Genomic DNA, 13,565 nt, shown 5'->3' with positions numbered 1-13,565 from the left:
AAAAATAAGTAAATAAATAAATTAAAAAAAAACATTATTCTGCTTAATAAAACCAAACTATTTAAACCATTCATTTGTTAATTTTCCGTTCCTACAGTAATGGTTTAACGAGAATTCTGGTTTTCAAAAGTATAGTTCTAATTACCTCACATTTAGTAAAAACTACAAAACTGAAAAGTAATTTTAACCGAATAAATTACTTTTATGTCACGTGCTCTTAAGAATCATCACGAAATTATCAAATTTTACTACGTGTACCAAATTTTATCACATATTATTTGGTAGCTTTACCAAAATCAATACTTTACACTTCGTCAAAAATTGCCGAGCTTTTTCGTATTCCCATAGAGTCAGAAACATTGTAAGTTTTACCATATTCTAGTTGTTTTGACCATACTTTTTTTCTCAGTGTTCAGTTCATAGTCGGAATCTAATTATTACTAACAGGGAAACGCTAATTAAAGCTTAGCTACAATTTTTATGCTTTTTTAGTAAAATTCTTTGCTTTCTAAGCATTTTGTTCTATATGGATGGTGTTTTCTACACTAAGGTGCGCTGCAAAAACTCTACTCCCCATACTTCCGGGTTACTGTTTCCAATGTATTTTGAAGCAATTTGGATCAAAACGTGATCATTGTGTTTTCAGACTCTCTTGGGTAATATTTCTCGTATACGTTTATTTGTTACCTGATTTATTATTTGCGTTAAAAAGAATTGTTGTCAGAATTGTCAATTGAAGACTTGTCATTTAAAGACGTAACAATCGTCATTTGAAATGAAGAAAAAGAATCGTTATTATAGCGAACACTTCTTACCTTGTTAACAATATACTAATTTCGAAATTTAAATCTAAATGATATTTTATAAATCGAACTTAATCTCGCTGCTCAAACAATATGCTAATACTAACGTATGATGGTACACGGATTGAAGCAAGAACAAACAGTTATAAATAAGTAAAAAGAAGCCAAATCAGAAGTACCAAAATAGCGAGTTTTTTCTAAATCTAGCAACCATGTCACATTTTTAAATAATACATCTATAAATAACTGAAGCAAAATTGTCACTCCAAACTCGTCAGAATTACTTAATATCAGTAATATCTTATGACGTAAAGCAGATTTGAGCTCTGTAAATTATTTCTTTTATTAAAACCAAAATTATAAGTTTGAAAAAAATCGCCTGGCAGAATAAGCTGTAGTGTGCAGCTGTATACTTTCTAACCGGAAGTCGAGTAAGTCAAGAGCTCGACACTGTTGCTGTTTACATTTATATTTAAAACACCGTCCATTTGCGCAAAGTACGAGCAATTTATATACAAACTGTTTTCCACTGTCAAGACATCATTGCACTTGTAAATTGAGCAAAAATTTTGAAACTATAATAACAACATAAATTAAACAATTAACAATGTTTTCATCGAAATTGAAACATATAGAATAGAAAAGAGATATTCTCTCATACGGTTTGTCTCACAGTTCAGGGGAGCTTTTTTCTAAACAGCTCGAAAATATAATGATAAAGAAATGGAAGTAACTTTTATTCAACGATTCAACAAGTTACGTTATGAATACACAGTAAAATATTCTGGATCAAATTATGGTAAAAAGTATCAACACTCAAATTGCCGGTACACTAATTTTTGTAGTAATATTAACTGTTAAATCCCTGACATACTCTAATTAAATAAATGTTACTGTAAAATTTACGGTACATAATTTTAATATAGAAATGGATTTTGAGCAGTGAAACGGATTTTACGGATGGTGCACCAGTACTTAATACTGCAATTTGATCCGGAACTTTTTACGGTATAACGTTCTCTACCCTCACACAAAGAGAATCTACATAACCTTCGAATGTGAATGGTAACTTCTCTTAATACTTCTCACACCTTATAGATATTAATTGTATCAGAAATTAATTTTTAGCACTTTCTTGTCAGTTAAAATTAAAGTAATTAGAGAACATCAGTGGAATTTAAATATGTATTCTATTTTTATATCAAAGCTGCCAACTTCTCCGGATTCGGCAAAATATTTTTAAATACAGTGGATAACAAAAAACTTACTATAAAATTAACTATAAAATATTGTTTGATGTATATAAAATATGTGTGATAAAACTTGGAAAGTGTGCTAAAACTTGGATATGCTAACTTGGAGTAAGGAAATAAAACTTATATTCGGTTAAATTTACTCTTAAATTTTTTTATTTTTTACTAAATGTGTGGTAATCAATATTTTATTTTAATTGTTGCTCAACTTTCGAATGAATTAATTCGAAATTATTTTTGACAAACTATGATTTTGAAAACTAGAATTTCCCAGTTTAGCAGAACTTCACGATACAGTACGGAAATTTTGCCATAATCTTCTCCATATAGATCCATGCTCCACTTAAATTCAAATACTAATTTAACTATGAATATTATGAAAGTTAATTTGTAAACTAAAAACTTAACTACTTTGAAATAAAATGCTTTAATAACTTACAATAAAACTGTATTCATATAGTAAATAAGAAAAAGGGTTCAAAGTTTATTTGTTTCTTTATCTGCATTTAAAACAAAAGACATTTCTATTTCTTAAAGGTATACATAAAGGATACTAATAACGTATTGTATACACAAATTTGAAAAATAAAACTTATTTAATTACAGGTCTCAAAACTTCAAAAGAAAACATGAAAAACTTTATCTTAAAATGTCATTAATGAAGATATGAAAATGTCATGTTATAAATCAGGCTCGTGTTATAACATGGTTTCTTAACAAATAACATTTTTTCATGCCATGGTCACAGTTGGTGGTTGTCCGTTTCTCACTGGGGTGTATTTTCCTGATATAAAAATCTAAGATTAGGTTTTACATTCCTTTGGAACATTTTTCTTTTTGTACTAAACGTTTGTAAAATCGTTTTCAATTGGATTAGATAATCTACTAAAAATAATTTCCTGCATCAAATAGAAATTCCACATTTCTTATGAGCACAAACCTTAATGATCTTATTCTTTTCTGAAGCTATTTTTTTAACATTGTTTAAAATATTTGTGCTAATTGTATCAATCAAATTTTCAAAATTTGAAAAAGGCCCGTTTAACATTTCCCGTATCATTTTTAAACAATTCACGTACTTAAAATTTTCAGTGAATTATTATCAAATGATGCAAAATTTACATGGTATTAAATAATAAAAAAACTTAAACTCATAAAAAAATAATAGATAATGGATAGAATATACAATTTCAGAAAATTTCACAATTCAAATTTTCGGTTGTTGTTTTCTTTCTAAATCTGATGACTTCAATTACAATTCTGTTTTATCTTTATCGCACGATACAAATACAAACACACACAAGAATTTTCTGAAAAATTCTTAGAAGTAGAATAAAAGACTTAGAAACTTTTAGAATGCGAAATAATGTGAAATATGGATAAGATTTTAAAAATGCGAAGTGCAGAGAGATGTAAGCATTCTTATTGTAAGCATTCACTATGAAAAGAATATGAATACGAGATATAACAGATCATAAATTGGAGTAATTGAAAAATAGTTACTGATCCAGTTAATCGTAAGGAAAAATAGTTTCCTGATTCAAATCACATCAATATTTTATTTTAATTTTTGCTCAATTTTTGAATTAATGAGTTCGTAATTGTTCTTGACAAACTTATAAATTTTATACAAGTTTAAAATTGAGTTTAGGAAAACAAGTTTTTATTTTTCATGAAGATAAGAAAACTGGATTAAATTTTAAATGAAGACTTTTTAGGTAGTTATTCTCTAGAACAGGATCTCTAGAACAATCCCACCTTACACCACAAACAAATTCTAAAGTAAATGTTTATCGTATCAATTTTAATGAAGTTTATGGTTCATTTTCCAGAATGTTACAAAAATGATTCAATTTATGATGTCAAACTCGCAGCGATGGTATTCTCCTATTTCCGCATAACACCCAGACTTAGCCAAACCCCGCCCGAATGTTTGATTCGAACAATTCATTCCAAGGTCTATGAAAAATTCGAAATAAAATCAGGTTAAATAAACGTGTTTAAAGAAGAAAAAGCATTTTCTTGCGAAAATTCAGTAAACCGGAACCAAAAAGGGGTTGATGCCACACCATTCAAAATTAAATAAAAAGCAAAAAGATTTAATTTCAACTTCGGTTGCGAAATGAGAGAGTGAGTTATTTTTTTCTCGATCTTTGTGTTATGAGTTGGCAACAAAATAATAATTTTCTTTTTTTAATTATTTTGTTCTTGAATAATTTTTTTCGTGATATTTTGATGACCTATGCACGTGCAGTTAAAATTGAACGCAAAACAAATTCTATTGTATTACGCTTCAAACATGTACGCCACTTTTAAAAGGCTTAACAAAGCGTGTTGAAACACGTTGCGCTTCACTGTTGTATGATTGCACGTTGTTTTGTAATTTTGAATTAATATTATCTTCAGTGTGGTTGAACAGACGACAAAATTGGAATTTTAACTGGCTGCAATTTGAAGAAACTATTTTGTTGTACAAAATGAAAAAAAATTAAAGCACATAATTCGTTTACTCAGTGACAGATATTAAAATATTTCATTAACACATTAAGGAGCAATGCTTCGGTAATTTTTTAAAAAAAATAGTATTTATATTTTTTCTTTATTCGATACTATTGGGCAGTGCTAACACTAAAACACAGACCATCCTTACTAACTTTTGATCGAATGATAGGATCTTCAACTTCTTGGACTATTTCTTAATTATTCGATTAGGTTACATCGAAAATGCTAATTAAATAGAGCAAACAATATTTTAAGTTACAAAATCAGACACAAAAACGCACTTTCTCTGAATAAACATACCTTTACTGATTGATACTGATTTATGACCTCCAAAATAGCTACAATCCGGGGAACATCGTCCCAATAGTTTGGTTAGAAGAGCTGTCCAAAGGTTGAACCCCTTAATGTCAATCTTACCTTTTGCTTATTTCGCTTCATCTCGAGAAATTTTTAAACGAATTAAAAACTTTTTGCACACAACTAAAAAATTCAATTATCTAAAGATAATTCCATGATAAAAATGTATCTTTTAATAACTATTTATTATTTTTATTTAATATTAGTAGAAAAATTTTGAAATGTTAGGTGTACAATTTTTACATAATTTTAAGCATTTGGCATGGCAAAATACAAAATTTGAGAAAAATCAGTCAAATAGTTCCAGAGAAATCGAATTTTTAAAATACCACTTTTTTAAACGAACTATTAAAATTTTTGATGTAACTAACGCGCATTTGCTTAACATGGAGAAAAAAACCTCCCACGGTTAACCTAACTGCAAGGTAACTCTAACCCATGATCCATCCAAATTTTATCAAAAATTATTAAAAAATTTCTTTTTGTTAATTTTTTCTAAAATCCCTAGAAAGCGCTTAGGAAAAAATTACCAAGGTTTTTGGTGTTTCTAGGGAGCCAGTACCTATAATAAATAATAAATCTCTGTTAGTTTGATATGGAAAGTCACCAAAATTAAGAATGACGAGATTAATATCGACACATTTTTCTTTCACAATTTGCGAAACAATTGAACTTATATCAGTATCAGAAGATAAAATTTTAAATTAAACATTAAGTCAAAATTTAAAGAATACAGCTAGTAAGAAAGTAGTAGAAATTTCAATTGAACCATAAATTATGTTTGACGATGAGTTCTGTCAACAATGGTCAGGAAACCATAAAAAGGAAACTTTGATCATGGTCAAGAAACTTTTATCATTATATATGTTTAAATTTATAGTCTATTTGGTGATGTAGAAATAAAATTCGTTTTCTGAGTTTCGGAAACTATTTAAAACTTGCATTGTAGTCATGAATAGAGAGGCTGTTGTAATTTGAGCCTTTCAGTATATCCTTCCAATTTCTACTTTTTGATAATCCGACGATAAATTTTGTTTTCAGAAATACAAAAATAGGTAAAAATGTAATCTCATCCAACAAGAGGCCTTCAATTAAAGTGTTAGTGCCCTAGTTTATTTTAAAATGATGGTCTTGGTAATAAATTCTGCTTCTAGAATATGGATATTTTTATTTTCATTCGATATTTGGATAGTTTAATTTTTTGGGTATTTGTAACGATGGATATTTGTATTTTCTTTCATCACAGTGCTTTGAATCAACTTCTAGTCCTTAAGTGATTAAAATGTTGATTGAATATTGGCGACAAATACGATTTAAAGATAAAATAACGATAAAGTCTGATTATATCAATCAATAAACGACTGAAATTTGCATTATCATCGGGCACTGATTTACAAAAAAAATTTGAACATTCTACCTAGACGTAAAGTGGTCGAAATATTAATTATCGAAAAACATGATTTAGCAATGAAATAATGATTGTGTCAATTTGAAAACGATTGAAGTCTGCATTGTCATCGAGCACAGAGCTTCAGTTAAATTTTAAACATTCTACCTAGTCTTAAAGTGGTTGAAATGTTGATTGACGAAATATATGATTTAGCGAAAAAATAATAATTAAACCTGTTTGTATCCATTTGAAAATTATTGAAATTTGCTTTGTCCTCGAGCACTTAGCTTCAGTTAAATTTTTAAACATCCTCCTTAGTCGAAAAATAGTCGAAATTTTGACCGCAATATTCCATCGTTACAACAAAGGATGCCAGTTAATAAAACTGCAATAGAGGTTAGTCTTAACAATCTAATCATCAAGGCCGAACCAACGAGTTTCAGATTAAATTTGTTATAATATTTTTCATTTTATTTGCATTTTTTTAATTTTAATACAAAAAATACTTTTTAATTAAATAGAGTCATGAACGAGTTATAGATATATATGACATTCCTACCACAATAAAACGTAACCTAAATAATGACTCAAAACATCATTATCATTATTATCATTTATTGTGCCTAGACTTCGATAAAATAAAAAAAATACTTTCTGCGAACACAAAATCTCAATTAAAAAACTTTCTGCTCGCATTGATTAGTTTTAACCATTCCGTCACAGTTTAATTTTGGCGAAATTCGTCTGAAATTAACTAATTCTTTGTAAAAAATATTTTCATTTTTATATAACTCTATTTTGATTTATACCACAAGGATGAGTTTGGTAAAAAAAATCCAAAAAGCAGGAAAAAAAATTCGAAATGTTATGTGCAAAAATACTTTTGAAATAATTGAAAAATTACCTGAAATTTAAGAACAAAACAGTCTATGTGGGAAGTATTCATCCGCAGAATGTTGTAAATATCGATGCACTATTTTATATATTTATATATCGCGCGAAAACGAAATATCAGTGCGATATTTCATTTATTTGTTTAAGTGTGTGGATATGTGTGATTTTTAAAACACGCTGATACGAATCTCGACCTTTAATTTTAAAATCACGTGAATACGAAACTCAATGTTTGATTTTGAGATCGCGTGAATACGAATCTCGATTTTTCATTTTAAAATCGTGTGAATACGAATTCCAATGTATAATTTTTAAGTCACTAAAACATGAATCATAATAGTGGTTTTTATATCACGTGAATACGAAACATGGTATTTGGTATAAAATCGTAAGAACACGTAACGCTATGCGCGATCTTAAATATCGTAAATAGGAACCACGATTTGTGATTTTATGTCATGTAAATGTAATTTGAAATCGCATTTGCATTGTTAGTTAAGTACGTAAAAATGAATCTTTATTTTATCTCCAGAATTCAAAAAATACAAACTTTCTTAAATGAGGCGATATTTTCTTTCTTCTTTTTTATTAATGCTAAAAATTTTCCGCGCTTTCGTGTATATTTTACAGGTCTGATTGAATGCATTTCATTTGAACGATTTTGATTAAATATTACACTTCGGATTATGGTTAATCATTTTCCGAAATAAAGATAAAAGTAAGATACCAGATTCAGAGAATATTATTAATATCTAGATCAAAACTAAATTTCGAAATCTAAATTTCGCAAAATAAAAGTTCTCTTAAAATTGGCCTCAGAAAAACAATACTTAAATCATCTTTATAACTTCATTAAAATTGCATTTTGAAATTGATTCTTTCTCCAAGTATTCAAGCCATTGGCTTTTTAAAAAAATAAGGATTTCCGGAAATAACAATTTGTAAATCAACGTGATTTGAAAATTTGAAAGTTTAATTAAAAAACCAAGCACGAAATTATAAACTAAAAATCGTAAATCATTTTTCTTTGCATAAACTTATAAATTGGTTTACCTTCAACTAGTTTTACAATGTTATTACCGAAGTATAAAAGCTGCTTATTCAAGGTTTTTTTTTTCTTTAGAAATAATCAGCTTACAAAATTTGATATTTAGCCAAAAGGGTAATGAACAAAACTGGCCCTAACACAGTTTTTACTCGCTATATTCTTTTGGGTGTTAAAAGTTGTTGGCATTGAAATTTTCACAAATACTTAGCAAAAAAATGAAAATTAAATTTAAATTAAATTTAATATATTGTTTCATTATTTAACAAATCTACAAGCTCATAAAATTCAGTTCAGCGTTGGATTTAATATCGTTAATTTGAACATACAAAACAATTCAGTGCAAATTTGATGCAATTTCATAAAATGTTCATTTGAGCTGTGGCGGCTCAGGGGATAGAGAGTTCGCATTCCAATCAGATGAACCGGGTTCGAATCTCAGCGATGGCTGGTCGATATGAATTCCGCACCAAGCTCGCAGTGACCTCAGTGCAGACGCAAAAATATCCTCGGTGGTAGACGGATCATGAGTTACAGTCTTCTTGCCATTAGACTAACCGTGGGGTTTTTTCGTGGTTTTCCACTCCATGTAATGCAACTGAGGTTTACCTCCAACAAACACAAAGGCAAAATTTCTCATAATACTTGATCCAGGAGTTCCCTAGTCTTCTTAATTGGGTTCAAAATTACAAGGCTACGGAATTGATTCTGATTACACGAAAAACGAAAATATAAAATATACGGCGTTTAAACCACTAATTTGGTATTTTTTCCATTCATATAGCTACGGTTTACCGGGAATTCTGTTTTTCAAAATTATAGTTCTTATTCATCTTATCAAGCATTGGCTCAGCGTTGGACTTCGCCGTTAACTTGAACAAACACAACAGTATAGTATGCAATTTGATAAAATGGTAGATTGCGCAATATTTCCGTTCATGTTGAACCTCATTATTATAAACGGGGGAAAAAAATTCTCGTAAAATTACCGTACTGCATGATAATGACATTTCTGATTAAGAAAAATTATTTAAAAAATATAATTCTGGTTTAAAAAAAAACAAAGTCTATGGTATTTAAAATATTCATTTTATAATTTTTTTTTTCATATGGTTTACCTAAAATTCTGGTTTTCAAAATTATAGTTCTTATTTCTACTTATTTAGCAAGTAATACAAAAAAGTAAACTGAACCAAATAAATGGTTTTTATGTCATCCTCTAAGGTTTCATGATATATATTAACAAATTTTATCGCTTGTTTTAAAATCCATATTTTATTGTTAAGTTTGCCAAAATCCTAACCAAAACGAGTCGGTAAAAATGGTGTTCCTTTTTGGTGTTCCCATAGAACCATAAATATGATAAATTTTATCGTATTCTCGTACCTTAGAGCAGATTTTTTTTCAGTGTATGATGACGCATCGTGTTGAGTTTTAAACAAAATTTTCACAACAGTGTGATTCACGGTAATCATTTTAAGTACGGTTCATTTTTGAACAAGTTTTAATAAGTATGTAGGGACCCTTAAAAAATATGTTAAATGCTACTATTTACTAAAATTGATTTTAATTCTTTTTTATTTTTTTATTTTTTGAAAAGTAGGTAGGAAAGTATATGAAACGCATTTGCGCTTGCAAATTAATGAAACATTACTAACAATAACTAGTCCTTAAATTTGATACAGAATGAAACGGAATCTACTTATTCTATGAAAGATTTTTCAAATTGATCTCATCTCATTTTATCGTCTTTTTTTTCAAATTAAATTATTTCATTCTGTCGTGATCGAATTCTGATATTATGTTGCAAGCACTTTTTCATTAAAAAAATTACCCAAATATTTTGAATAATTGAAACTAGATTGAATTTTCATTGAACTTTTAATATGAATACTAAAAAAATTTAAACGCGTGCCAAAAGTTACGCATGAAGAAATAATGAGAAAATTGACTTTGACAGCTTAAAAAATCTGAGATAATCTCGAATTAAACATTCTCAAATCGTTCCGGTTTAATAATTTAATCAGATTACAATGCTAACAAGCTTGTTTAAAGCGTCCCCGAAAAATCAGATTTTTTATATAAAATAATTTAAATACTTTTTTATTCATATTTCGTTCCGTTTTAAATAACTTTAATTTAATTTCCATGTAATTTTAAAAGCATTTTTTAATAAAAAATGGTTAGTGAATTTCAGTAAAGTAAAATTAAATACTGAATTCTAATAATTAATTTAATATTTGGTGTCATTCATATACAGTAATAGTTAAATCGTTACTATATCTTTCAAGAAATAAAACTGTTTTACTAAAAGCACTCGTTAATTCCAAAAATATATTATTTTTTTACCTTATTTGTATGACAAAACATTACATGATGAAATTTAAATGTCTTTTCTTAAGTTTTATAAGTGTTTTTATCAGCATTTACTCTAAAATGAGTTTTTATGAAACCTTTAGTATAAAGCACATTTTAGTCCCGCAGTGGACTGATCGTTAAGACACGGTTCCCAGCAGATCACCGAAGTCAAGCATCACTGGCTGCGGTCAGTGTGCGGGTGGGTGATCACTTGGATCAGCCTGCGTTGGGACCGAGGGTCCTCGGTATTGGTCCTCGTTAAACTGTTCTACCGTAAAGTGCTCGACTTCGCGTGCAGGTCGTAGGGCTACCGAAGCGGGGGCGCCACCCCCTCTGCAGAGGATCAAAATTGTGATGGCATGTCTTCGGATCATCCTCAGGGATGCTTCCCAGACAGTCGCCAATAGCCCATTGTGCAGCTCTAGTGCGACGTAAATGAACTACAACAACAACAACAAAGCACATTTTAATCAAGTTTCAATAAAAGCATGTTTTCCTAAAAGTTTTATCATAAAAATTAGTTTTTCACCACAGCTAAAACGTATTTAAAGATTAAGTGAGTTACAAATTGAACAGGGTTTCAAACGTTTAATATATCAGAATATAAGATAGGTTTGCTAAATTTTTTTCAGGTGCAAAAATAAAAAAAAATTTTTTTTTTTTTGATTTTCAGAAACTACATTTATTTTAATCAAGAAGAAAAGAAAACATTTTTTAACTTCTGGAAAGGCAATACCCCTTGAATGATTGAAAAAGAAGTATGACAGCATACCTTTCTTTGTTGCACCAATAAGATCAAGTCTTATGTCCTTGAAAGTACAAACTCCTGAAAAAAGAAACAACGCAATTTATATATAAGATATGATATAATACAATCCTTGAAACAGCATTCAAGGCACTCTCTTAAGAGGTTATATATCAAATGCCAAGAAAACATAATCTTTAGTATTCAACAAAGTTAGTATCTGACAATAAAATGTTTTTTTCTTATATTTGATGTTACTCTGCATATAATTTACGTTAAATCGAACCTGTGATTGACATTTACATTTTTAGCTGTTCGGGATTTCCTATTTCCATCGAAATGCAATTAACATATTTGTTCAATTAAACGTGATATTATCATCTAAACTAAACACGGCATTATAATAAAACATACATTGTGCATACGTAGTATACACAATGGTGTGTTTTATTATAATGGTGTATACGTAGAAAATAGTCTGGTGAAATTACCGTATTATATTGTAAAGACATTATTAATAAAAAAAACATAATTCTGTATACCAAAATATACGGTACTTTAAACCTATAAAAACCAAAACTAAATATAACCCAAAATATACTGTATTTTAAACCATTCATATGGTAACGGTTTTCGTTCATATGGTAACAGTTTACTAAAAACTCTGGTTTTTCAAAATTATTATTATAACCACAATATTATTAGAACCACAATTATTATTATAACCACAATAAATTAGTTCTTAAAATCACATATTTTGGAAAAATTCGAAACTTAAAACTAAATTAAACCGAATAAATTATTTTAATGTTCTGAGATAGCATGATAAAATTACCAGATTTTGCCACATTTTCCAAACTTTTACTCATATTGTAAAACAGTATTTTATTGTTACTTTAACCTAACTCATCACCAAAGCGCTTCGGTAGAAATTACTGAGCTTTTTGGTGTCCTATAAAGTCAGAAATACAGTAAATTTTACCTTATTCTGGTAGCTTTGACCATATTTTTTCTCAATGTAATATTGTCAATAAACTATAATCATTCACGTATAATATTAGTTTATCATTGAAACCTGTGCCTTGCCCGGGATTTAAACCCTGGACCTCTCAGGTGTGAGATCAGCTCCCTCACCACTACACAGAGCTTTCGGCACGTTCATATAATAATTTATTTTATTTGGTAAAATTTTTGACGCAAATAACTTTTTTCTAACTAAAAAGAGAAACAATTATTTTATAGTAGATTTAAATTGTAATTTCTGATTTTCGGTATGCAACAAGTAACGACAGAAGTGGTAATTGATTAACAATCAAAATACTAGATAAAAAAAAAGAAAACAATTAATTATCGAAACAGTAATATGTGCTTTAAAACAATTGTTTCAAACAATATATTTTTTTTATATTTAAAAAAATTCTTACGTTAAAAGAAAATCAGATGAATAAAAACAAATAAAAAAATAATTTGAGATTTTTGAGATTAATTGAGATAAATTGAGGTAATTGAGATAAATTGAGATAAATTCAGAACTTTAAATCAAAAAATAAAACTGCTTATTGTCTATTTTGCCTTTTTATCAAGTTTAAGAAATGAAATTTTATGTAAAGCAATCACTTAAGTTATAAAAATGAAACATAAATATCGCTCTAAACTTTCTATGTCGCAATTAAAAATTTTTTAAAGAAATTTTGTAACAAAACTATTATCTAGAAGCTTAAAATCAATTCGTTTCAATCGTTTTAAATATTTCAACTATTTTTAACGCTGTGTTTCAAATAACAATTGTTTTTTATACATCTATGTAAAAATTGTTTTATAAAAAAAATGAACGGATGAAAACAGGAAATATTGATGGATGTAAAATATTGACAATAATTGATTCAACTATTTTTAACGCTATGTAATTACAATAATTGATTCAACTCTTTTTAACGCTATGTTTCAAATAATAATTGTTTTTTATACATCTATGTAAAACTTGTTTTATTAAAAAAAATGAACGGATGAAAACATGAAATATTGAAGGATATAAAATATTGGCAATAATTGATTCAACTATTTTTAATGCTATGTATATACAATAATTGATTCAACTATTTTTAACGCCATGTTTCAAATAATAATTGTTTTTTATTCATCTATGTAGAACTTGTTTTATAAAAAAAAATTAACGGATGAAAACATGAAATATTGATGGATATGAAATATTGATATT

At 28.1% G+C, this 13,565-nt stretch overlaps 1 protein-coding gene across 1 annotated transcript in view; it reads right to left on the bottom strand.

The window, feature by feature from the left end:
* Positions 1–13,565, bottom strand: part of LOC107441687 (very long chain fatty acid elongase 7) — a 120,456-nt gene that overhangs the window by 57,859 nt on the left and 49,032 nt on the right. Inside the window, exon 2 of the mRNA XM_043048016.3 lies at positions 11,375–11,428. The gene's annotated coding sequence lies outside the window, so the exon portion shown is untranslated. The remainder of the gene's footprint in view (positions 1–11,374; positions 11,429–13,565) is intronic.

The sequence above is a fragment of the Parasteatoda tepidariorum genome, chromosome 1, assembly GCF_982258835.1.
Source record: "Parasteatoda tepidariorum strain Cologne lab strain chromosome 1, Ptep-v5.0, whole genome shotgun sequence".
Lineage (NCBI taxonomy): Eukaryota > Metazoa > Arthropoda > Arachnida > Araneae > Theridiidae > Parasteatoda > Parasteatoda tepidariorum.
Note: the sequence above shows the minus strand (reverse complement) of the source record. Positions and strands in the feature narration are given on the sequence as shown.